The sequence below is a fragment of the Puntigrus tetrazona genome, unplaced genomic scaffold, assembly GCF_018831695.1.
Source record: "Puntigrus tetrazona isolate hp1 unplaced genomic scaffold, ASM1883169v1 S000000610, whole genome shotgun sequence".
Taxonomy (NCBI): domain Eukaryota; kingdom Metazoa; phylum Chordata; class Actinopteri; order Cypriniformes; family Cyprinidae; genus Puntigrus; species Puntigrus tetrazona.
Genome location: NW_025048240.1, coordinates 1 through 27,773, shown reverse-complemented (window position 1 = coordinate 27,773; position 27,773 = coordinate 1).

Below are 27,773 nucleotides of genomic sequence, written 5' to 3'. Positions count from 1 at the left end.
ACACTCTGCCAGTTTAAATCTAGATTAAAGACATCTTTTTAACGTAGCCTACACATAACACTTTTTATTATTCAAATCCGTTAAAGGATTTTTAGGCTACATTACTTAGATCTGCTTGAACCGGGAACACTACTCCTAAAACACAATGTACTTGTGACATTATAAAAAGAATGGCATCTACGTTTGTGGATTCAAATGTATTCTTACTGCATTGTTGTCACACAACGTTTCATCTGTTTTCAGTGTTGTTGAGAATGTCTTTAAACAACTTTAAGGCATACCATGAGTATGTCGGTTCCAAAACACCTGAGAAGAGTTAGTTTAAATCAACCTCCAACTGGTTACCCAGAGTTAATGCGTGTGCACGGTGCATATATAAAAGACATTTTCAATGGATCGCCGTTTTCACAAGTCACCATGGAAACTCAAATCGAGTCGAATTGTCGAGAAAGGGCGTCTGCCTTTGTATTCTTAGACCCAGGACGGTAGGTGATCTTGAAATGGAAGCGCGAGAAGAGAGACCACCTGGCTTGTCTTGGATTGAGTCGTTTGGCTGTACGGATATACTTGAGGTTGCGATGGTCGGTAAGAACGGTGAAAGGTTGTGACGAGCACTAGCCAGTGTCTCCACTCTTCAAGAGCGGCTTTCATAGCCAGGAGTTCCCGATCCCCCACATCGTAATTTTTCTCTGCGTCGTTGAGTTTTCGGGAATAGAATGTGCAGGGGAAAAGTCTGGGTGGTTCTCTGTGTCGTTGAGATAAAACGGCTCCTATGCCGGTGTTAGATGCACCCACCTCGACCACGAATTCTGTTTCTGGATTGGGGTGACGAAGAATAGGCGCAGAGTTCAAACGTTTCTTGAGTTCTTTGAAAGCTTCTAGGGCCCTGGGATTCCACTGGAGGCAATTCTTGGCTCCGCGAAGGAGTGAAGTCAAGGGCACCGCGACTGTGCTGAAGTTGCGTATGAAACACCTATAGAAGTTAGCAAATCCCAGGAGTCGTTGTAGTTCCTTGATGGATTTAGGATGGGCCATTGAAGGGCAGCGTCGACCTTCCTCTCGTCCATAGCAACCCCGTCCAAACTGATAATGTAACCCAGGAAAGATGTAAGGGTACGATGAAATTTGCATTTCTCCATCTTGGCGTACAGTTGATGTTGGATTAGTCTCTTGAGTACGGCTCTGACATGATTAACGTGATCCTCGAAGGAATTGGAGTAAATGAGGATATTGTCTATGTAGACTATTACCCCATTCAGCATATCCCTGAAGACGTCGTTGATGAAGGCTTGGAAGACCGACGGACTTTGTTGTTCACCTGCCGCCTTCCCGTCAGCAGAGTGTTCTAAAACCTTGCTGAACTGTCGCATGAAGTCATCGAATGAGGGGAATAACAGATTGCCGCCCTCCCATACGGCGGTAGCCCACTCAAGTGCTCTCCCCGTGAGTAGCGAGCATGCAAAGGAAACGCTGCCTCGATCGGTGGGGTAAAAGTGAGGTTGCTGCTCCATAAATAGCGAGCATTGGAGCAAAAAGCCCTTGCAGGTAGCAGGTGAACCGTCATACTTCTCTGGGAACGATAGTCGGGGCGTGGTAAACGGCGACGGACTGCTTGCAGCGGCTTGAATGAGAGGAGGTGAAACAATCGGGGGATTGGGCGGCGAAACATACAACACCTGCAGCGTTCTCCCCAGCTCCTCGGTAAGCGTGGTAAGTCTTTCGAGCTGTTGCTGATGAGCAGTTAACATGGTGGCTTGAACCGAAACGTCCGAGGAGATAGAAAGCCGCTGGATCCTGTAGTGGCGAAGTGTTCTGTAATGAGGGGTCTGAGTCGTGCGGATCCATTTGCAGATCGAGGTTGTACAGGCAGGTTTCAGTAAAGGTGAACAGGTATATCAGAGACAAGGTAGAATCAGGAACGATATTACCAGGCAGAGTTTCAAAGGCGGGCGGCAGACGATCACAGGGTCGATAAACAGTCCAATATCCAAGAGACAGGCAGCAGAGAATCAGAATCAGCAGTAAACAGTCCAGGGTCCTACACAGAAGTCACGGAACAGGGATAACCGCTTGGAATTGTCAACCAGGGCAAGACAAGACTTCACAGTGAGAGAGTCAGGATGACAGAGTTATATAGCCCAGATAATGAGCTACACCTGGCAGGTGATCAGCTAAGTGGGTCACAGAGGGGAGTGATGGGAAATGGAGTTCGTGGGAGAGTTAATACTCAGGAGAGGGAGCCCTCCGGTGGTGATCGGGAAGAGCCACAGAGACCGAACTAGTGACACAGCTAAAGCAAGAGTTGGCTTGGCAAAAAATAACCGACAGAGTAAATGCATGAGTGTATTAAATTACAAATTTGGTATTTGCTCCCGTTTTATTATAATGCAAAATAATAAAGTATGACTTATACATCCTTTTGAATATGTTATATCACTATGAAATCATTTACTTTTCCTGCCATTTATTTCTTTAGTTTAAAATAATAATGTATATTTCTTATTTAATAAGGTGTAATCCTTCTGGAGCCACAGGAACTTTAAGCCAAGTCAAAATGAAACACAAAAACATTCTGCAAAAAGGTAATATTTGATTACACAATTACTGAACTAATATTATAACAGGATTTAGAATATTCATTCTGTCATGTAGCTAATAGAAAGAAGACTGAAGCCCGTCTAACTGGCGGGGGACCACCACCACCTCCCCTCACCCCATCTGAGGAGCTGGCTCTGTCCCTTAATAAAGGGCATACACCATACACCACAAGTGATGGTGAAAAAATGGTGAAATGTAAGTTTACCTCTATGATTTGTTTTCATTTTTTGTCCTAATAAATTACTATCTCTGTCACTTAAAGGCTTTTTTTAAAATCTGTAGGTGTTCCTCTGGGCCATCTTCTTCAATACAAGGAGGGTGGCTCTCTCTTCTTATAGTGGCAATATTGTGAAGCACAACACAAGCCACTATAATGTTGCACGCCCTCTCTGGACTAACCCGGAGCCAGACACTGAAACTGAGATTTGAGGATCTCTATAGTCATCTCCACCTTGGCCCGTGTTTGGCTGTGAGCCAGGTTAAACCGTGTCTGTGGTCCAGGCTCAGGTTCAGGGTAGGGTGTCATTAAATAGGGCAGACAAGGGTATCCTCTGTCCCCCAGCAAGTAACCGTTGTACTGTCCTGTAATGATTGAAGTGTACAACACAAATATAGTAAAAAGAGAAAGAAAAATTGTATAAAGTAAAACATGCCCTGCTGAAATGTCTGGCATAATGATGACTCGCAGAAAATTTTGGCATCATGTACAGATCCTGGCCATTTTGCCTCGACATTGGTAATGATTTGGGTTGCCTCACATATTACCTAGTTAGTGGAAAAAGTAATGACTTTAATGATTTTAAGAAGGGAAAAAAGTCGTTACCTGCATATTGATACTATGAATAGATTTCCTATTTCCTATCATTTATTGATGGAGCTTTAATAGGAATGTGAGTGCCATCAATGAACCCAATTACATTTGGAAACCCTGAAACAGAAACTTATGGAAGTGTGTGTGCGCATAATGAATACATGTATAGATATACTGTAAATAATATGACTAAATATTAAATATGCGTCATAGATTTTACTACAAAGGACAAACCTGTCACTCTGTGGAATTCGTCTTTAATAACAAGCAGAGGTTTATGACCAGGAAACTGTACAAACGTGGGTAAGAACTGATTAAGTGCCAGACATACTGTACGAACGGCTTTACACACAGTTGCCTTTCTTTTGAAAAACGATAACGCTCTTTCAAATATTCATTAGGGTATGCAAACACATCAATACGTGGTCTTATAACCCTTTCCTGACAAAAAAAAATCTTGTATAATTTGTGCTTCTACATCCATGCTCACCAACCTTCTGAAATATAACCTGCTCCTGAGCAGGTTATCTTCAGAGAGTCAGTTGCTATGGTTACATACATACCCAGAAAGTTACCTCCGTTTTTGGAACCGAAAGTTGAGGTTATCCACGAACTTACCCTTAAACATACCCAGGTATGTCACATAACCTGCTTTCTGGAATACCCCCCAGGCAGATGAACTGGCAATACTTTGCAATGTGCACATGGAGGGCCTTTGGTTATAAAGCTCTCAAACAGAAAATGAATGACTGAGCAGAGGGGTTGAGTACAGCTAGTACTAAGGCGAAGGCTCCCTCTGCTGGCTTGGTGAAATTCCAGATGAGACCTTCCACAGAACTTTCCTTACACCAGTGTTAATTTTGACAGCAAATTTTAATTGAGGTTTAGTGTCACGTTCCCCGGACTTTGTTATTGTTTTCGTCTCGTGCCATGTGTTCCCTGTGCCCTGCCTTTCCTCCATGTTAATTGTATGATTGTCTGCAGCCGTGTCTCGTCAGTGTTGTCAATTACCTCGTGTATTTAAGTCCTGTGTTTTGAGTTCTGTTGGTCCGAGCGTCGAGGTCCTTACCTGATGTCTTTACGTGTGTTTATCCTGCCTGCCTGTTCTACCTGCCTGCCGTTTTGTATCTTTATTTTGCCTTTTGAGATTAAATCCATTTAAGTTTATTTTATCTCGTTGTGTGCTCTCGTGCTTACCACACAACCGTGACAGAACGCTCGGACCACATAAAAAGTAAATAGCGGCGTATTTTCCCCTTATTTTTTTGTTTTTGTTTGCCATGTTTGCCCAGTTTAAAGACCCAAACTTCCTCATCCGCCTGCTGGAGCAGGGGGATTGCTCTCTCGAGGACTACACCGAACTGTTCCTTGAACTGGCCAACGACTCCCGCTACCCGGACTGCTCTCTGCTCGAACTCTATTTCCGTGGACTTAACACCTCCAGCCAAGCGCAGCTGTCCGAGCGGTCCTCGAGAGAGCCTCGCCGCATACGCCGAGTGGGTGCTGGTGTCGTGCAAATCAACAATGATGGTTGCGCCTGAGGACAACGACACCAGCCCCACTCCAGATCCAGAGCCCAACTCATCCCTTCACCGCATGGTCGAGCCCCAGCCTGAGCCCACTGCTGACACGGGGGCGGAGTCGAGCGTGACCACGGACCCATCGTCACAGAGAGCGACAGAGCCGTGGAGCGTAACAGGACCCGAGCCAGATACGCCAGACCAGGTGCGCGAGCCAGCAACGGAGCTCCCAGCGGTGGAGACAGCCGACTGCGAGGGAGAGCGCGGGTGGAGCTCCGCCCACTACACATCGGCTGAGGATGAGCTGATCATCCACCTGGGGCTGCTGGATCTGCAAAGGGAGCTGGATGATGTAGACTTGGACTTGGACTTAGACTGGGCACCTCCCTGTATCCTGAGTTCCTGTTCCCGTTCAGCTACCCAGTAAGCCCGCTGGTTCCGCCCAGCCGTCCCGTTAGCCCGCTGGTTCCGCCCAGCCGCCCCGTTAGCCCGCTGGTTCCGCCCAGCCGCCCCGTTAGCCCGCTGGTTCCGCCCAGCCGCCCCGTTAGCTCGCTGGTTCCGCCCAGCCGTCCCGTTAGCTCGCTGGTTCCGCCCAGCCGTCCCGTTAGCCCGCTGGTTCCGCCCAGCCGCCCCGTTAGCCCGCTGGTTCCGCCCCAGCCGTCCCGTTAGCCCGCTGGTTCCGCCCAGCCGTCCCGTTAGCCCGCTGGTTCCGCCCAGCCGCCCCGTTAGCCCGCTGGTTCCGCCCAGCCGTCCCGTTAGCCCGCTGGTTCCGCCCAGCCGCCCCGTTAAGCCCGCTGGTTCCGCCCAGCCGCCCCGTTCCAGTGCCCGCGCCACGTGCGCTCCTCCAGTGCCCGCGCCACGTCGCTCCCTCCAGTGCCCGCGCCCGCGCGCTCCTCCAGTGCCCGCGCCCGCGTGCGCTCCTCCAGTGCCCGCGCCACGTGCGCTCCCTCCAGTGCCGCGCGCCCGGCGCTCCGTCCCGTTCCTGTGCCCGCGCCCGTCGCGCCTCGCCCCGTTCCTGTGCCCGCGCCCGCGCGCGCCGTCCCGTTCCTGTGCCCGCGCCCTGTGCGCTTCCTCCAGTGCCGCCTCAAGTTTTCCCACCCTCCCACCCTTGCCACACCACGCCGATGGATCCCAGCAGCCCCTGCGCTCATCCTCAGCTCACCATCCGGAGCTCGCCACGGGTCTGCCGGTCTCCATCGCCCGAGGGTGAAGGATCCTCGCCTCGCCGTTCTGCCTCCGAGACCCAGACTCCTCCTCGGCTCGTAGACCCGCCGGCTCCCCTGGGCTCCTAGCTCCCTCCTCTACACCGTGGTCCGTCAGTCCACCAGCTCCACCAGGCTCCATCGTCCCTCCGGCTCCGCCTTGGTCTGTCGCCGACCATCCGTCGCCTCGGGATTCTCTCCTCGGCCGCCTCGTCCCTCCATCCCACCGGCTCTGTCAGGCTCCTCCTTCCCTCCGGCTTCACCTCAGTCCTCAGTCGCTCTGGCTCCGCGCGTCCTTCCCGTCCCCGTCTCCGTGTCAGTCGCCGAAGCCCGCGGCGTCGCTTGCCAGACCTCCAGCGCCTCGACGTCACCCTGGCTCTTCGGCTCTCCGTCTCTGCCTCAGTCTCCTCCACCACCTGCTCCGCCGCCGTGCCGGTCGGCCCCATGGAGTCGATGGCTGCTCCTCCTCCATGGCTCCTCCTCCGTCGGCTCCACCTTGGACCACCATAGCTGGGCTCTGGATCTCCTCCTGCTCCGGACTCCTCCTGTCTCCTTCCTGGCTCCTCCCTCCGCTCGGCCCCACCGTGGACCACCATAGCTGGGCTCTGGATCTCCTCCTGCTCCGGACTCCTCCTGTCTCCTCCTGGCTCCTCCCTCCATCTACACCTCCTTGGACCCTTCTGCCTTCTGCCTGCCCCATCCTGGCGATCCGTCCTCCACCAGAACCTCCTCCCAAGACCCGGTATCCCCAAATCCTAGTCATCTTGGTTTTTGTTTGTGTTTGTTTGTTACCCTTTAGGTGCGAGGACGCACCTTCCGGGAGGGGGGGGTAATGTCACGTTCCCCGGACTTTGTTATTGTTTTCGTCTCGTGCCATGTGTTCCCTGTGCCCTGCCTTTCCTCCATGTTAATTGTATGATTGTCTGCAGCCGTGTCTCGTCAGTGTTGTCAATTACCTCGTGTATTTAAGTCCTGTGTTTTGAGTTCTGTTGGTCCGAGCGTCGAGGTCCTTACCTGATGTCTTTACGTGTGTTTATCCTGCCTGCCTGTTCTACCTGCCTGCCGTTTTGTATCTTTATTTTGCCTTTTGAGATTAAATCCATTTAAGTTTATTTTATCTCGTTGTGTGCTCTCGTGCTTACCACACAACCGTGACATTTAGTCATAGTCTTTTGACTAAAATGCTATTTAGTTTTAGTCATATTTTAGTCGTCTGAATTGTTTTTAGTTTTAGTCAAATTTAAGTTGATTATATGATTTTAGTCGACTAAATCTACAGTAAATTTAGTCAGCAAAATTTTAATGGGTTTAATTACAATGTAATGCATTTATTTAGCATTTTTTCTATAATTTAAATTTGACAATAGCAAACCAAATTAGGCTGCTATCCCTTTAAAACCGAATTCACAGATACAATGTACTGACACAGGTTCTCTCTACCATTTACGTTCACTTAAGACTAAATAGAATGGTTGACAAAACAGACAATTCAACATCATTTTGAGTAATTCTTTGAGTTCATTCTGTGTGTGTACATGCTTCAGCGTCTGCACTCAAATACCGAACTATGAGTTCTCTCTTGCATCGTCAAATTTATCCATGTGCCAAGATTTTAGCACAAATCGTACCTCCCTAACATTGTCGTCTTGTTTTTATTCATTGACAAAAATGTCAATAGATTTTCATTATAGTTTTTGTCATTTAAAACTACTTTTATTATATTATATATTATTATATATATTATTTATTTTATTATATATTAGTTAAAATATATACACTCATTGTGTATATATTTTCAATAACTACTGAATGGTTAATAGTTTATTATCTATGTATATCGGCATGTAGTTTTAATCTCTTTGTTTGAAACATTATTTTCAATCAGTTCTTAGTCAAATGTATCATATTTGTGTTACTAAAAATTTTAGTAACGTTTGGATCATGTGACTGGCAAGATCTAAAATTAAAACAATACCTATTGGTTAAATTTGTCCAAAAAAGCCAAGTTTCAAATTACACTTTTAGCCAATCATTTAAATCACACTCTCAGCCATGATTTCAACATCTGGCTCTTAGTATACTTTTAGTTTGCTCTAGCCCAATAGGGGTACGCATACCCTTTGGGGAACGCAAGACACATGGAGGAGGAACCCAATAGAGATTTGGCCTTCGCCCTTCCTCTCTTCTCCAGACGGTAAATAATACTTATCCTTTGCCGTTGATGTCTTCAGTGTTCGAGAGGTTGCAGGGAGTGTCCATCTTCACTAAGTTAGATTTTCATAATGCTTACCATTTTGGTCCGCATCTACCTGGATGACATATTGATATTTTCCTCTTCTCTCCAGGAACACGTTCAACACGTCAGGTGAGTGCTCCAGAGGCTTTTAGGCAATGGGCTTTTTGTCCCCTGATTCAAGGCCCTGCAGAGGTTCCTTGGGTTCGCTAAATTTTACTGGCATTTCATTTGCAAATTTTAGCCAACTAGCCACGCCTCTGAGCACCTTGACCTCCATTAGAATGGCGTTCAGGTGGTCGAGTGCAGCCGAGGTTGCCTTCAACAAACTGAAAAGCCACTTTGTTTTGGCTCCCATTCTTTGAGCCCCTGATCCCATACGTCAGTTCACGGTGAAGGTCGATGTGTTCTATCTCAGCACGCCACTTCAGACGACATAATACATCCTTGCAAGTTTTTCTTACATCATTTGTCTCCTGCCAAAGTTAATTACGACATTGGCAAAAGAGAGTTACTAGCTGTCAAGTTAGCATTGGAAGAGTGGAGACATTGGTTAGATGGTTCGGGGATCCCTTTCATAGTCTGGACCGACCATAAGAATCTTGAATATATTAGATCGGCTAAACATCTTAACTCTAGAGATTAGTTGTGTCTGCAGTCACTTGGGAGATCTAATCAAAGGTCTGCAATAGCTTAGAAGAGGTAACACATCCTCCCGGATGTGTAGCGAGTCATTTGTTTGTGGTAGAGAGGTTAAGGTCAGATGTTATTCAGTGGGGTCATTCTTCCAACGTGGCTTGTCATCCAGGAATTGGTTGTACCATTTTTTTTGGTTAAACAATGATTCTGGTGGCACGCCATGGCTCGCAACATCCGAGAGTTTGTTTTGGCCTGTTCAGTTTGCGCTCATGGTAAGACTTCCAATCGACCTCCAGAGGGGTTACTTTAACCGCTTGCACCAGATTTCATCACCGTTGTTTTAACCATAGTGGACCGGTTCTCAAAAGCAGCCCATTTTATTCCCTTGCCCAAATTATCCTCAGCCAAGGAGACAGCGGTTACTGTCATGGATCGCCTTCCGCATTCATGGCCTCCCGGTAGACTTGGTTTCAGACAGGGTCTCCAATTTGTACCCTCTGCCCATGCCTTAGTCCAGAGGTGTTACACGCACCTGGACTAGAGCTCATCAGACTCTACTCCGGGTGAGGAGCGCACCAACGCTAAAGCCAATCGCCACAGGTCAAAGCCTTCCGTCTACGACACTGGTCAAAAAGTGTGGCTTTCTACTCAAAACATTCCTCTTCCATCCGTTTCTAATAAACTAGCTCCTATTTCCGCTTCCTGTCACCAAGTTTCTTAGCCTGGTGGCAGTCCGCCTTAAACTTCCTCCAGCATACAGGAGAATTCACCAGTAGTGGGTGTGTCTGAGCGTGAGCGAGCTGATTGAGATCAGCTGTGGCTCGTTCACACTCACTATTCTGTGAGTTTGGTCTTGTCTTTTGTCAGTACCTCGTTCAGAACTCTGATTCTCTGAGTTTGTGGCTGCTATTCTCGCCGTGTGAACATTGAGTTCTGGACTCTGGTGGATTCTTTTTGTACCTCCTGGAATTCCTACTCAGAACCATATTACTCCCTGGATTTGTAAACATTCTTAGTCAGTAAACTCTGTTTTACCGTATTTGAATCCTCCAAGTCTGTTGGAATAAAATATTTGTAAGCTTCTATTTATATCTTGTATGTCTAATTTTCATGTATATATTTCTGATCTTAATTTTAAACCATTCGTGGTAGTAATGATTACTTGTAATTATTTCAATTAATTACAATAGCTTTCAAAAATTAAGTTTTTTTGTCTATCAATCTGACAATCTATTTGGCAGCAAGCAAATAATATATGTATTTTTTGTTGGTTTTTGTTTGCTTATATATTATGTTGTTGTAACTGAGCTTTTAAAATAACTGTATTTGTGAAAGTATGTTTTGTATGCTTTATATTTATATTATAACTTAAACACTGTTTTATGGTATGGTGCGTTTCACGTTATTCTAGTTTTCATGTGTTATTTAAACTTCCTGTGAATACACATCTGCTTTTCACTTTCAATTTGTTGCCTGTCTCATCTTTTTAAACACTCCCAGATCAAACACAGTGCAGTGTGAGCGAACATTACATCTGTAGCAGCGTGGACGCACGTGTTGGAAGAGTTCACTTGCAAAAGAGTGCAAAAACACAACACAAAAAAACAAATGAGAACGCTGCAAAATGAAACGGGCTTTGTAATATAAATTACTTAACATATTTCTGAAGACTGTTGCTGTGAATATGCCCCCTGAGCCTAATGGTCAGATCCTTAGGAAAGAGCGCTCATGAACTGAATTGAGTGAAACTGATAGGAGATGCCTAGAAAACGAGCAGTGCTGTGGGAGCCCAGGTTCAGCACTGAACAACCTGCAGCCTGTTTTCTCTGTTTAGGGATGTTCTGGGTGCAGTAGTGTGACCGAGTGGTTAGGAGATGGACTACAAATACACCGGGTCTCCTGTGCAGGTTTGAATCTTGCCGACTCACGCCGCTTGCTTAGTTCCAATAAGAAGTGGTTGTGTCTTTTTTACACCACCACACACTTTTTGTGCTCCCCTCTGTATTGCATAAACAGTGGCACGCTGTGATCGTATAGCTGTTCAATCTTAGTGCAGTAGATGCTTATCAAGCTTATCACCCTTTTAAATTGGAACCATTCATTGGAAACCTCCACCACGTCTGGGAGAAGCAACAAAAACACCTGGAGTGCATCCAATACCCTCCACATGTGGAATTATACACAAAGACAGAGACATTTCAGAAGGGTGGCAAAGTCCTTTGTGCAGTCCGTTGTGGCAGCGTTGCAGTCAGGAAAATCCTGGTATCTGCTGATGGATTTGGCCTCTTTTCCATTTCTTTTATTTATTTGACATTCATTCATTAATGTGAGACTTTTTTATTATTGCCTGTCTAGTGGAAGTCATTTCTGAGTTCAAATATCAATTATGAGAAACGTAATGTTTTGATGTTGAAGATGTTGTTTACCACATTTCTGCACACAGAAATAATAGGCCTTTACTGTGATTTGCTGTCAATCACGAACCAGACATTTGTTCGTGGTGTTAGCGTGCAAAAGCCTCTGCCAATAAGACACCCAGGTAAATCATCTAAGTGTGCTCGACTGTGCTATTTTGAGACACCATGAATATGTACTAAAATGCACTTTTAACATACTATGTTTTTAAAAATGTATTTAGTAAACACTTGTAACACACTTAAAACCATATTTTATACAATAGTACACTCAAGTGTAATATAAGTGGTAACTAAATAAATTTAAATACGAAGGTAGTATGTTAAAAGTATATTTTATTTCATATTCATGGTGTCTCAAATTAGCACAGTTGAGTGCACTTAGATGATCTTAAGAAGTACTAAAAATAGTGTGTGGAAATAGAGCACTTTAATTACTTTAAAGAAGTGTACTTGTTTTTTACCCAGGCCATTTAGAAAAAGCACATTTATCTTACTAGAGACCCAAAGCAACCAATACTAGACCTGTTGTTCTTATTATGCCTAAATATAACAAATAATTTGAAATAACTCAATAAATTAACTCATTCTTATTATTCGGGAGCTCTGTGCTCTGTGCTGGTAGGTTTTTTTATATATAATTCTTCAATGTTTTTGTATCTGTGATTATGCTTACTGTGTGTGTGAGTGTGTGTGTGTGTGTGTGTGTGTGTGTGTGTGTGTGTGTGTGTGTGTGTGTGTGTGTGTGTGTGTGTGTGTGTGTGAGAGTGTGTGTGTGTGTGTGTGTGTGTGTGTGTGAGAGAGAGAGAGAGAGATAATTATTTCACTGTATGACATTCAAAATAAGCCACTGTCACATTAATAAGGGATTCATTAAATTATCTGTAATATTTCAGTCGGAGAAAGAAGCCGGCTGCAGTCAGAAACAGGCAACCAAAATGAAGTGAAGTGGAATTTGTGCTCTGCATTATTTAAGTAAAACTACAGAATTCAGTTTTGTATTTTTGAGTAATAGGGCACGTCCTTCATTCCAACATAAAAAGACATTTCTGGAATCTGCATCTGAAAAGCATTTAGATGTATTTACACAGTTTATGTATTTCAGAGGGGACGCGGATGCATTTAAACTGCAGTTACAGATTCATAAATAGGCCTAATATTTTGTTTTCAGTTTAAGTTGAATACTGATATTTGAACTAATTTAAAACGTGTGAAGTGTCTAATTAAAACCGCCGGTAGATGGCAGCTGGGGTTCAACAGATTAGTTCAAAAGCTGCTTAATTCACGAAGTAAAGACAGTTCGTTAAACGTTAAACGAGTTTGGAGCTATTCTCGTTGGCAAAATGGAGGAGAAAAGCAATATTATGTCTAAAATGTAAGCTGCTTTAGTACAAAATGATTATTATTAAATGTGTTTTGTGCTGCAGAAAAGCAATGCTCTTTTGTGTGACACAGATGAAGTTGATTATATTGATTATATTGAATTATATAGATTATATTGAATTATATAAGCACAAAAAGCATACTATGAACTTTTTGCGTCTACACTTTAGAATAGAGTTTTGAGTTTTAGACCACATCAACGTGCGTCCATTGTGTTATTAGGTGATAAAGCCGACCTGATAATGTCAAATCGCACACATTTCAAAAACGACATTATCGCAGACGATGTTGTCTTGCTCTTGAGTGGAAAAAGAAATGAGCGCGCACGTGAGCAGCCTTGCAAACGCTGATTCGTCAAACCGTGTTCTTCTGACTATTTTGTTGTAAGTAACGAATATACTTCGGAGAAACGCATCAGAGTAAAAGTATACATATTTTTTATAATAATGTTATTACAGGAAATGCCTCACAAAGATTACATTAGGGTTTTACTGTTTTAATTGGGCTTACATTATTCATATGTATTTTAACCAAAATGAATAAATAAATAAATGCCACAAGTGGGCGGGAGAGGCCCCTGGTCTTCTTCACAGTGGGGGTGATCGTCACGTGTTTAATATTGATCACCCGAGCCTTTTTCATAGTAGGTTTCGTCATTTCACTTCCGGTAAGCGCGGAGTGCCGCTCCGCCCCCCGAGCGTGAGTTGTGTTCGAGATAATAATAGAAACAGGGCAGGGTCCAGCAGACAGCGCGTTTCAGCCGAGCGCGATTTCGCAATTTAATGATAAACACAACGACACGAACAGGAACGGCGAGGTATGAGGAAACGCGTTTGATGTCGCGCGGTGAAACGGCTTGACGCGACACACGACGGAACCGCGTTACTTCACAAACTATGCACGCGCTCCTAGAAGCGAGCGCGAGTTCTTCGGCGTCGAGCGTGTTTCGGGTCGCGGCTGAAGCGCATCGAGTCTAATGTCGCTTCTTCGAGTCGTGACGAGCGCGTCCTTGATCCGTGCAGCTTTTGGATTCTTGCCATTTTCCAGTGCAGACCTATATGGTGCTAAGCGGATTTTTAAACGTTCATCTAAACATGAAACCGTAATCGCCTTTATCGCAGGTTGTCGGTGCTGATGACATCGCGTCGTTCGGAGCCACTGCCAGGAGCGGCAGCTATGAAGTGCGCCGGTTTAGGAGCCGTACTGCTGGGCTCGGGGTCCTGCTAAACTGATGAAAAGATGAATCCAGACCTGGAGGCCATTTCTCTTTCCGTACCCTCTCTTGACCAACCCTCAGACATGATGATGGGAGGTAGTAATGGAGAATCCAGTGGCAGCATGAATCCTGGTGCTGGGACCTTCTGGCAGGACCCTCCATCTGTAAAAGCGCCAACCTTGGGGTGATCAGTTTGCCCTCGGACAGTGGGACCTTGTTGACCACGGGGAAATGTAAGAGCGAACCGTACAAGTGGCCTACGTGAGGAACTCTGAAACGAGCCAGTCTATCAGTCCCGAAAGCATGGCTTTACAGTGTCTGAAGGACGCTTGTGACATAGTGGGGTTTAAACTAGATATCGTCCCGTTTGGGAAGCTGGACTTTGGTGAAACGTCAGTGCTTGATCACTTTTACAATGCAGGTAAGTCTACTTGAAGCTTTGGTAGACGCGGTCTTCGCCGTCTTTTTAGGTCAGCCTGGTTTCTCTCCGTTCGGTTTGCTTTTCTTCACCAGGAACTCTCGACCCGGGGCGGAGGGCCGTGCCTTTAATCTGATTTCCCTGAGAAATGACCGGCACTTAAAACGTGAATGAGAATGAAGCGTTGCGCAACGGCTTGAAAAGAAACTTTAAGATGCAGATGTTTAAATGAGCCACTGTCGAGTCGAGTGGAGCTAAAGAAAGTAAACCAAAAGGGCTGAACCCGAAAAACATCCCGAAACACTGCGCTTTTTGTTATTGTGCGTCGCACAACTCTCCTCATCTCTGAGATCCACATTCGGTGACGAAGCACTGCATTTAAAGTAGTTTGATTTAACCATTTTGCAAACGTATTTGCAGCAGTAGTTAGAAACCCTAAAATAAGCAAATTACACCCATAACTGTGTAGTAAGCGCACATTTTGTGGCATATAGGTGCCTACATCTACGCTATGTGACCGTTTTCCCCATTGGACGTCAACTTTAGCGTATTCTTTCATGTATGTGTAGATGAATTACTTTGAAGATCTGGAGTTTCTTCTGGACTTCATATCACAGACAGACTCTCAGATGCTCCTCAGGGTGTTTGGCCCGCGGGACTGTTGTCTCTTAATCGTTTGTGATCTGGTTTTAATGAGTGGTTTGATTTCTCTGCACACAATTCTGTATGTTTCTTGGTCGTAGTTTTGCCCCCTTTCATCCACGTGGCCTTCAGGTTTAAAAAACTTGAGACGGGGTTGCAGTGAAAACCGTTTCCTGTGTGGTAACATCGCACAGCTCTTGCTAAGTCGCTATGTTATTGTGAATGCTGAGATGTTATCGTGTTGTCAGTACATAGCTGGAGCCCTCAAGAGCTTTTGTTATTTGTTTTCAGGGTTTTAAAGCATGTCCAGTTTTCATAAATGCAAGCCATGACTATATATGTGTTGACTAATGACCGCTTTTTGAGATTGACGCATCTGTAAATATGTCGATACATCTTTTTTTATTATAATTTGTTAATATACTATATATATATATATATATGTAATGTAGCATGTTTACATATTGTAGCATTTCAAAAAAAGGATTAAAAATGTTTTAACTGTAGTGTGTACTATGAGGAGGGTACTTGTACTTGAACTGGGAGTTTTTGAAAGAATGGTGGTTTGTAGTGGAGAACAATCTTATCAGACTTTTTTTTTTTTTTTTTTTTTTTTTGTGCATGATTACAAGACAGTCTGCAATGTTCTTGTATATTATTGTTATCTCTGCAAGGCCTAGTCATCAGATAGTATAATTTTTAGATTTGTGCATACAGGCTGGAAATGAATAGTGGTGTGTGTATATATTTTATATATATATATATATATATATATATATATATCTCATAAAACCACAATTGAAAATAACTAGCATGACCTACTACCTAATCTTGGTGAGATTTCAAAGTGCTCATCCATCGGATCTGTTGCTAACCACAGGAGAGGGGTCGTGAATCACACAACTGCTCTGTAATGTATAATGTGCCGAATACATTTTAGTGCGTTTTGAGTAAACCTGGTTTGAAAAAAGAAAGGAAGGAATAAACGCTTGTGATGAAACGATGTCGGGTTAAAATCGCTTAAAATAATTTCAAACATCGCCTGCTTTGCAAGTCCAAGCCGGTTTAGTATTTGGTTTGGTCTGATTGGCTTATGTTGGCTAATGAGTGTAGTGTTTAGTAGATACGTTTGAACGGTGATTCAGAAGTACCTGTAATCAACCTGTAATAAGCCGTTCACCAAAAGACACTGAATTGAAAATGTTGGTTTTTCATGTGAAAATTACACGTGGACTTCATCTATAGCTAGCCTTAACAATTTGATGGATTAGTTGCACTAGTACAGGAACTATATAAAAAGTAGCATAATAGCAAGCCCTGCTCATCCAGACAGTCAAAGGGGAATATATTTGTAAACTAGTTATTAGAAACGTGTTAACCGAGATGCTTAGCAGCTGTAGAGAGAGTTAGTTTCAGGTGTCTTTCTCATTTCTCGTACTCTAAACTCAGCAGGCAGCACATTTCTTTTAATAATTCAACAGGAGTTTTCTCCGCTAACTCGTGCTGAATGGTTTTCGTGTCCTTGTTCGGGCGGTCTCAAACCGACTGAGAGGTGTGATTACTCTGAATGGATGACTGTGATTTCATACTTGTTTTTCAAAACCAATACAGTGGATAGATTTTTAGACTCGATGACCAACGGCATGTGAGCATTGGTGGGAAAATAACACCCATGAGAGCCAAACGCGGGTGAATTTCCCATGATGCATATTTGGAAAAGAGATTAATGAACAACAGCAGATAGGAACAGTTCATTGGTATGTGTTTCCAGCAGCATAGCAGCTCAGCCTAGAGATGCGTGAGAGTTACTTATGAATGAAAGTTATACAACATATGCACATCTGTATATGTAAAATCATTAATGAGCATTGTTTTTATTCTGCTTCATTAACTTAAAGATGTCCCTGAAACTTTTGATATTATGTAAATAAAACATTGTTCCTTGCTGTAGATTCTTCAGTAGTCTGAAATGAAAATAAATATGATTCTATAAATGTTTTGGCATTTCACTGAATTCCTTTTTGATTGCCAAACCCTGAAATTATCATCATTATTATTAAAGAATAATCAACTCACTTAGCTTTAGCACGACACAGACGTCAGGGAGCCTTTTATGTTTATTTATAGATATGATGGTAATATCAAAGCCCAGCCCGTTACAATGAATGACAGAGTTTTACAGAGTTGTAAAGTTGTATTTTACCAAACGTGATGGTAGACACTTTACTTGCAATACTACAACACTATAGACAATGCAGTGTAAATGACTACGATCAAATGTTTATGAGGTTTTCATATTCACTATCGCTAAATCAGAAAAATCCGCTTATTCACAGCTTTAACGGTTTTCTAGATGAACTGCAGTGGTATAGGAACCGTAAAAGATAGTATAGCAGGAACGCCCCCGTTCATGAAAATTAGCATTATTTTTGTAGTTTTTAGTAAAATGACACAGTGGTTTGTTTTCTGGTTACCTGTTAACATGCAGGCAGCCTATACCTCTACATCTTTAGAAAGGTCTGGGGCTTATTCTGAAGTATTGTACCATTACGGAGTTTGTCTCTATTGCTATCACACAGTTCATGTAACGATTCACCATTTTTCCCAGAACTATAAAACACAATCTCAAAACTATACACCAGCCTGCTCAAGTCAAAATCAAATATTTTAATGAAAACGCATTCTCTTTCAGTGTACAGCGTAAACCGTTTTCATAACGCTAAAGACTTACAGTGTATGAAAAGAGAAGAAAAGTTCAAATACCAAGGAAATGAACCTGATGTGAAACACATTACAGGATATAATGTAATACCTGTTACATTACATAAAAATTAATTACTTTACAATATTGTAAGTGACTCTCATACTTTCTTTGATTTTGTCTCTCAGTTCCTGTAAGAAGAACTTGGCTACAAAAAGAAACGCTCTCTTATATAAAGTATTCCTCGCCGTGAATTATACTGTATTTGTAAGTAGCGTGAACACCCCTGCAGGCCAGCTACCTACATGATCAGTCCATGCGCAAGAAAAAATGTGTCTTTGTTTCAATTATAGCGTGATAGCAATCAAAACAAACTGTAATATGAAATATGAGCCTTCTATTTATCTGCTGTGGGAAAAATCTTCACTTCTGTATATGAGAGACTTAACGTGGACTGTTGTATGTGTACTTCTACGCTTCTTTCGGTTTAATTTGGTTTAATCGCTTAGCCGTATGCAAGCTTTCAGTACAGTTGAACACATTGAATAGCTTCCTCACGGCCTCATTCCTATTGCATTTAATAATTATATTGTGCATCCAGCCAATACAGTCTGGTATGTCAGCGCGATGGATTCTGCCTGTCTGCAAGCAGCATCGATCCTCTTTGTTTAAACAGACTCACAATAATACTCTGAAACCTACCGCCAAACTCAGCTAAGCCTGAAGCTTTTGTGTCCGACACACCACGCACAAAATCACACGCGAGGTACAAACAGAAGTCGTAAGCGCCTACATTGTGAGCTTACCATTAAAATGCTGAACTCGCTAAACAGTTGTCGGATGACCACTAGCTCTTCCCGGCCTTGCATGACATTTCCACATTGATGTGATTTGTGCGCTTTAGTGACTGGATGATGTATGAAACTACATTTGCATGTGAAATCTGAAACAGATTTTCTTTTGTGAATCGGGATGTCAGGTCTTGCATTCGCAGCTGGAAATGATCATCGCGCCACATTAACAGCTTCTAAACCTGTATGACTTTCTTTTTCATGCAACATAAACGGCGTATATTTTGAACAGAAGAGTGGTGGTGAAAGACATCCTTGAAAAACCTTTTGCTCCTGCTTTCCATAAATTTCTAATGGACGCATGGCCTACTGTTGTCTTGCCTTTTCGTGGTGGCATGGATGAAAGTCCTACTGGTTTTGAATGACGCCATGTTAGTAAAATGATGGCAGAATTTTTCTATTTGGATGGAAAATTGTTTAAAATTGGATTTAAAATATGGAAGAAGCCAAAAGCAAAGAAACATGCAACAAAATGACCTGTCACAATCTTTTTCAGTTATGCCTGCATATAATTCAATACACAACCTGTATGATTATTTGTTGTATTTAAGAAATTAACTAATTTGCATTTAAAGAATGTTTCACCCAAAAATGCAAATTTTGTCATCACTTTCTTATGTAGTTCCAGACCAAATTTTTTTGTTCTGCCAAACACAAAGGAAGATGTTTTAAAGTTTGTAACCAGGCTGTTTTGGGTCATCATTGACTTAGAAATAGTATGCATCACCTTATTATAAAATGCAGCATTTAAAAACTCTATAACTTTCACAATGCTCTGCAGATGTCCACTGGTATCCATCTTGAGATGGTCGCAATCGCTTGATAACCAACACCTCAATTAACGGAAGCATCGAGTCTTCTGCCAGCTTTGTCAATGGATTGTAAACGTGATTTAGTATTTTAGTAAATATTTTGTACAGTAGTCTTTCATTCATTTGTAATATATTGACATTTATATCAGCCTCTGATTCTAAGTGTCAACATGGCTACAACATTTGCAACCCATATTGGTCAACCACTACTTCCAGTGGTATGATTTTGGTCATGTCTTTGAGTATATTTGGCTGTCCAAAACAATTATATTTCAGAGGCGATATTCAGATCAGATTGTGGGTTTCACACTAGTCAACATTCAAAGTGGATCAAAACCTTTTATCAAAGTTGCACCTAAGACAGTTTTGAATGAATTTGATCCACTTCAAATCTTAACTACTACTCTTACTGTAACTAGACACTCGCTATTAAGGCTATTACACTTCTCAATTCTGATTTATCGCCCGATCAGGTTTTTTTCCGCTTGTTTAGCCAGTGTCAGATTCAAGGGTGCAAAAACATTTGAAACACTGAGGTCACTGAAGTCGGTGTTTGTGACGATTTATAAGATGTGACGAATCCAGCGAATTTGTGCACAGGTGATAAGAAAGGCAAAGACAAGATGATGATTTTTTTTTGTTTGTATAGCATCTCAACTTAATCCTTGCACTCTCCCTTTACTGTCTAGCAGCTGTTGTGACCAAAGCAGGTTAAGAAGTCTACAAGATAAGTTTCCCAGTAGACCTCAAACTCTCCTATATGCTTCTGCTTTGATTTGTGTATGTAAATCAATTTTAAGTTTTCTTTTAAACTAGAAGACACATGGATGTTCAATGCGTTTCTGCACGTGTCTGTTTCCTTTGGGTTAACTGAAACTACAGCTCTGGCACATATGCACGCAAACAGAGGAACTGACTTCCCGCCGATATTTAAATGTGGCATATAGGTGTTGAACTCCAGCTGTAGGACTGGCCTGATAGAACATGGCTCTCTACACTGTCTGTCTGTCTGTCAGGTCTGCATGAAAGTGTTTCAAAATATGTGAATCCTCTCCTGTCTCTGTTCACAGATATCGCAGTGGTTGAAATGACTGATGCTGGCAGCCCCTCTCTCTCTATCACTTGGGTGTGAGAGAGAGTTTCAGCATGGTCAACAACATCATTCTTATTGCGATCTCAACTCCGGACTCGCTGCAGTCTCTTCAGGTCAGAAAGTCAAGCATCTGGTTCTCAGTCTCAAGGCAAGCAGTCGAATTTAAAGTGACAGGGTCAGTTTTTTCAACCTCTGCTTTTTCATAATCTTCCAGTCTAAAGTTTATAGACAATAAATAATAGAGGCCAAATAGTTTTTCCTATATCATACATATTTTATGTGGATAGGTGTCGTGGTGATGGGGAAAAAGGATAATAGCTTTGTGTCAGTTGGCAGCCAGTATAGACAAACTTGCATCCAGACTGATAAATGTTGGCAAGTCTAATAAAACAACAGCAACAACAAAGATGAAGGTCCATGTCTTGCTTCTCAAAGTCAATGTGAACAAGCGCCCTGGTGTGTTATGCGTGGCACGCTTATTGTAATACATACGCTTACGCTGGGCTAGTAGGAGTGTCGCATGCAAAAAGGGTGCTCAAATATTTATTGGATGGAGTCAAATTATTAATACAGCCCACATTATTTGCAGTGCGTGACTTCTGACTGTTTCATCACAATGTTATGCTGTAGGTTTATATTATCGCAGCTTAATTGTTGGCAGGCATTATTGTCATGGAGATCCTCCTGACAAGGTCATCACACCTCTATTATTACTTTTTATTACTAAATGGAATTATGCCAGGTGAGTGGGGAGTAAATTGTATATATACGAGATATATTTAGATGAGCTCTAAAGGCAGTGATTTTATTACCAGGCAGAATTTAGTGGAGGATGGTGCTTGCACACACACACACACACACACACACAGATGTTCAAATGAAGTGCACTGCAAAGGATTTGCAGTTTCAGGAAACACTCTGCAATATGCATAGATAACATTTTACCGCTAGCATGCTATGTTGTTGCAGTAGTGTGACGTTATTACAGTGAATGTTTAATTTACCACTTTATCTGAAATAAAAGGCAGCTACAAACAGAATTGCAGAACGGGTATTAGTTTGTTGTTGTTGTTGTTGTTTTCACTTTTTTTTTTTTTTTTTTTGCAAATTAAATTGGTATAGAAGTAAAAATGACACCGCTTTTTTGAAAGTAAGGATATTGAAAGTAATAGCTGATGGAAACGGGAGTATAATACAGTAAAATCAGTAACATGTTCACACTGATGTTATTGAAAAACTTTAGAAGCAGTATGCTCTTTTAAAGTTTGTTATAGGCCTAAAAAAACCTAGTCGTTTATAAATACCACCTGAATTGATTTGTGTCTGCTGTTTGTCTCTGTACAGGAGGTGATATGTCAGAAGAATTTGCAAGTCTCGATGTTTCCTTCCTCTCTGCTGTCATTTTCTAACAGAAAGAAGAAAGTCTTGGTATCAAGTTCGTGCTGTTATTCATGGAGGTTAATCAGTTTGATTGCACACCTGCAAACGTAGAAAAGGAAAACTGTTTGCTTATATCATGCCATGAGCAACTTGACATTATCGGTGCATTTTAGTGTTCGAGACTTTTGCAAAGCTTTCTGGTACGATTTTATAATTGTGCCAAAAATAAGGTATAAATAGTTAGGGTGGGGTAACTCATAGGGTTCATGAGTTAGTTTATGGAGATTTGTGAAATACAGGAATATACTGTAGGATGCCAAGAAAACATGGCAATCTGCCATAGAGACTCAAAAACAAATGTATGACCCAGAAAATACCTTTGACCCATTTTTGGGGCGTGATATACCTGCTTTGCTATTGATTTATTCATCTGTGTTTGTTTATTTTCACTGCTCTTTTTTCCAGACATGTGCCGCCAACTACACGCTCATTCCATACATGGTGACGCTCAGAATAAGGTGTATTGCTGTGAGAGCAGTCTGATGAAGGGTTTGAGCTTTAACTGATGCAGCCCTTAGCTTTGAGGCCTGCTGGGGCCCATCTGTATGCCACTGCTGGACAGACTCACTTCAACTGCTCACCAGCTGCAAGACCAACAACACCTGGTGGGAACCTCCTTCATCTCCTCGCTTCTCGGTTTCGCTTGCTCGCAGCTAACTGAAGGACTTTTATTGCCGTGAAAAGCAGTGAGCGGAATGACACGTGACGTTATTTAAAATGAAGGATTCGTGCAGCTAAAGGATGAGCTTGATTCGACTTCAATCGAATATTCGAATATTTTATGATCATATGACCAATTTGACTGTATTGGGGAGCCTCAAGGTCAATTTCACATAGAACCACCGGTTTTCTCCCAATAACTACAGCCTATTATCATAAGAATCTGAAAAGAAAGCAGCTTTAAATATTTTAACATTCGAATAAATCACATTGCTATTTTTTACCAAATTTTTAACTCAAACCTGAAAACGCCTCCTTTCTAAAACGATGGGCCTTTCCTGATGAAGGCTCGCATGTGAGAACGCTATTATAATAAAACACTCGCGATCAGCTTTGACATTGTCGCTTAAACAGTGTGTCACACAAATGGAGTTCATTCAGAGCCGATTAGACCCATTCATGCAGATAGACGATATATTAACGTTACGCTTTATAAATAACAGTGTATTCTATAAGAGGAGAAAAAACCTGTCATATAATTTATGTTATAATGAGAGCGCTTATTGTAGAACATGTTGTCACTTAGGGTTTCGCTGATATTTAATAGTGGCTTTGGAAATGCGTAGATGCAAATGCATATTTTCACGTTGATAATGTTTAGGTTTTGCTCATATTGACCCTTAAGTAGTTTGAATGCCATGCCGCGCCATCATGCCAGAAGAATTTAGACAGACGCATGGCGGTGTTATTCAAGCGTTGATAACATGACAAACCCAGTCACACAATCGAACAAGAAGCACAACCTAAAGATGAAGCGAATCTAATCCCATACAGGCAAGGCCAGTTAACTTCAAAATACATTTTCAAAGTGGCATCATTAATGTGTGGTGAAAAAGCAGTTCAGTTATGATATATAGCGCCATTAATGCTAAATATTTTTGACTTGGCTGTAAGTGCCGCCGCATGTTTGCCGACTCTGCCAGACGCTTGTTAATAATAATGCTATCAGATTGTGTTTCAGAAAAGTATAAAATGTCTTCTTATCAACTGAAATGTTGTTCTTTAAAACGGTTTGTGTTTGGTGAGTGGTATGATAATAACTTCCGTGAATCTGCAGTGTGTATCTATCTTTCACGGTTCGTTAGCTTTTTTGTGTCTTTTGTGCGCTTGTTTAGCCAGTACTTCGCCGTAGACGGTTCTGAATGAGATTCGAAAGCTCAAGTGAGCTTTGCTAATCGGAGAAGAGCTGGCGTCGAACTCAGACGGATTCAGCAGCGGCTCGATAACGCCGAGTGTCTTTTCAGCTGACGCCATCAACCTCCTCCTGTCCTACAGAGATATTCAGGTGACTTCTGGCTGCAATATCTGTTCTGTTATTGATCACATGTCTGTTTAACTTTTTTAAAGATTTTTTTAAGCAAAATGCGCGCATGCACTGGTGAAACGAGTGTTATTGGTGGTTTCGGCCACTCGCTAACAGGATGCACCAGGCTTAAGACAAGTTAAAGTTGATGTTTATTAGTTCTCCCAGTCTCCCAAAAATATTTTCTTGTGTCTGAGTTGGTAAACAAACCAAGATCATATGTACAGTAACCACCTTACAGTGGAAGTCTATGGGGCAAGACATGAACACCTAAATGAACACAGTTTTGTAAATATTCTGTGTATGTATTAAGTGTCAGTGTGTCCACTTTTGCTGACAATGACACCATGGCACGTTGTTTGAATGATGGGGAGTAATCTCTGTTAAACTGCTTCACTCTCAACCTGCTAAACACCAATAGCAAAAAAAAAAATACTTAAAATACTATGAATAACCCCCAAAAGCTCAAATGAATTAGACTTTCAAAATGTTAAATATTATATGCAGGGCTATGTAAAATCCAAATTGTACCATTAGCTGTAACACTGATTGATATAATTATTTTCTAGCTTTAGAAATATTCCAGTGAATGCTTATGATGGGGATTAGAGTTAATCACGCTACACTTTAAGTTTTACAGTGATACTTAACAGAGAGCAGGTCACAGCTGCACAGTGCCTGTTGTCTTTTTAGAAATGTAGAAAAAGTAACTTATCAGAATGCAAAGAAAAAAATAAGAGAGAGGGAACTGATAATCATGTTGATCTCACTCAAAAGACGCAGTTGGCACTTATCTATGTCACATTGTGTTACACTGCAAGCCTTTTTTTCTCCTGATGTTTAAAAATGGAGCATGAGTTCTTATTTGAATATGATTATTTATTTATTTTTTGGGTGGAAGTTCCATAAACCAGAAGTGCCACCCATACTGTAGACTCGTTTGAAAGAGGTGGAGTGGCGAAGGGAAGAAAGGTCTGGGTTGTAGAGCAGCTGGTAAACATGTGCTTGATCCAAAACGCAGAACAAAAACCAGGATAAGGGGTTTGAAATGTGGTGATCCAAGTACGCCTGTTAGTTCTCTTTTAACTAGCATTCCCTTACCAGCAAGCGATTAAAAATGGTTTTACTTTGTCTGTGCAAATGTACATCCGATACTCCAACTCCTGTCATGACCACAAAGGGTACACCTTGTAAATGATGCATGCAAAGATACGTGTTCGTAAAAAACCACTGTTTGCCAGAGTACACTCCACCCTCAGGAATTGCAACCATGACAAATAACCTGAGGAGCGCCAACGCCAAACACAGTGCTCCAAGTGTACATCTCCAAACATGTTTTTTGTTCAGAAAAAGCTGATGCTTTTAATAAAATGCTTTTTAACTGCTGGAACGCTTGCCCCAAAAAGCATCCACTTTGAGGGCTTACTTCTTCAGACTGAAGAATGAGAAGAAATCAACAGCTTGCTACAGAATTTGTCCATTATGCTTCATTTGTACCTTGAACCTTTGAATATTCCATTAATCCCTGATTGTGAAGCGTTAAGGTACATTTCCTAAAATGCTCTGATTGAAGTAGCCTGTTAAATATTATACATAGCAAATAATATGCATATCAAGCTTCTTTTTTTACAGTTTGATATATAACCAGTTTGTTCCCGGGCGAAAGAACAAGTCCTCTACCGCAGATTTCCCTGAAGATGTGAAGGGGTTAATGTTTGAAGAGAAATGCTGCGGTTCTAAGCTTGGCTCTGCTTACTTTCTGGCAGATGTGCTTAAAAAAGGATAGTAGTTTTGAAATAGAACTGTTAGTGCCTTTCCAGTTAAAATATTAATACAGGAGAACAGGAAGTCATAAATGTTCTGCATATAACTCAGACACACCTTGGCAGTAACTTTAGAAGTAAAAGGTAAGCGATAAATGACCGCTAACTACAGTCGCATGGTTTTCTTTACTTTCCGCTGCCTTCATCTCTTCTCAAATTCATATGTCTGATGTCCAGTTGTAGTCAGTGTTTTTTGTGCTACGAACAATCCTAATTTAATTTCATCACTATTTTTGATTGATTAAAAGCCTGAAAATGAAATGGCTTTTTTGTTACTGCACCTTGAAGTTTGTTCATGCGGCGATAATTACCTGTTTATCTGTTTTACAGAGTTAGTGGGTGTCTGCGTGTACAAATGTGGCCAGTCAGCAGGTTAATAATTGTAATGTTGTAATCAAGTAAGATTTTGGCTAACTTTCGCAGAGCGGTTTGATTGATTTCAAGATCCAAGGCTTGTTTAACCGAATCTTCTATTTCGAATCGACTTTTGTAAATCATCACCAGACTTCACATATTTGACACAGTTTTAATAACTGGACATAAATGAAAGACTGATTCATGAATTGCTCATACAATTTGCTTACATGAGCAGATCAAGGTACTGCAAATATTGCTAGTCACTTTCAATAACCTTTACTTTCTAAGTTGCATAATATGTTTAACGCTTTTTTGAAGTGAAAGAAATAAGTTACAGGTTTAATTATGTTTAGTGCTTCGTGATAATGTGCAGTTGTAAAGAGGATGTGTTAATATTTTAGTGCTTTTTGGACGCGAATCAATTTTTTTACTAAATAAAAACAAGCTAAGGAATACAGTATACAGAAAAAACTGGAATATACTTTGATTTTTCCCTCTGTCCTTCTGTATTTTCAGACGTTGTATATGAGCGTAGTTTTATTAATATTGTGTAATAAATATGCATGTCCCGTGGTTTTTGTTTGTTTTGTAGGATTATGAATCCATTCAGAAGTTAGTTGAAACACTGGAGTGGTTGGCCACCGACCTGACCCAGTGGCTCATCCTCACACAAAGTTCCACTCACGCCTTTGCCCTCAACAACAGTGACACCTGGAACATCTTACTATGTCAAACAGTAGTATTTTCAGTTGAAGCCAAATAAACTCTAGTTAAATAAAATGAATCTCAAACAACGCTCTCCGGAACCTTTGAACGCCTCTTGCTCCAGACTGTGTGTTGTTTTTATTGGGCAGCGTTTATGTTTGCACACATTTGAATAAAACCAGCCAATAAAAGGCTTCTATGTCTAAAGTTGACTATGTGTTATTCCAGAATGTTTTTGGGTTCATTTCCTGAATTTCAGTCTCTCTTGTTCTGTCTCTGCAGGAGAAACTTGCCAGGAGACAGACAGAAGGCTTTGGGCTTTGGAGACTGCACGTTTGCAGAACTCTGATGAGCAGGTGTCTCTGATATTTGGCTGTTTCCAGTAGGCAGAATTCATAGACACAGTGTTCCTGGACTCTCATTTCAACCGACACGGACAGCAGAGATCAGGGCATGCACTGGTGAGGAAAATGAAGTCTGTCAGTAGGACCATTGTCCCTCTAGAGATTTTTACTGGTCAAAGCAGGCTTACTGGCATTGTAATTTACTTCTTTGTTTTTTCTGCTTTCTGCAGCAGGCTTTGTGCTGGTTTTAATCGAGCCGACGCTGCACTGCATAAATTATGCAGTGCTGCTATTGGCTGTGGGCATCAGTCTGATTCTCCTTCTTTGAATCCGCGAAGTAGGCGTAAACCGACATGTGACGTTAAATGTACATTGTGCAAAATCAACATTTATTTTAATGTGGTGTCAAAAAGCGCTTCCAAGACACCGCAGGTGAATAGGTAAAAATAACCGCAGTTATCACCTGACTTACCCACCTGATTGAATACATTGATAATTGCAAAACGGTAAACATTTCTAAAATGTTATCGATATGCAAACGAGCTATG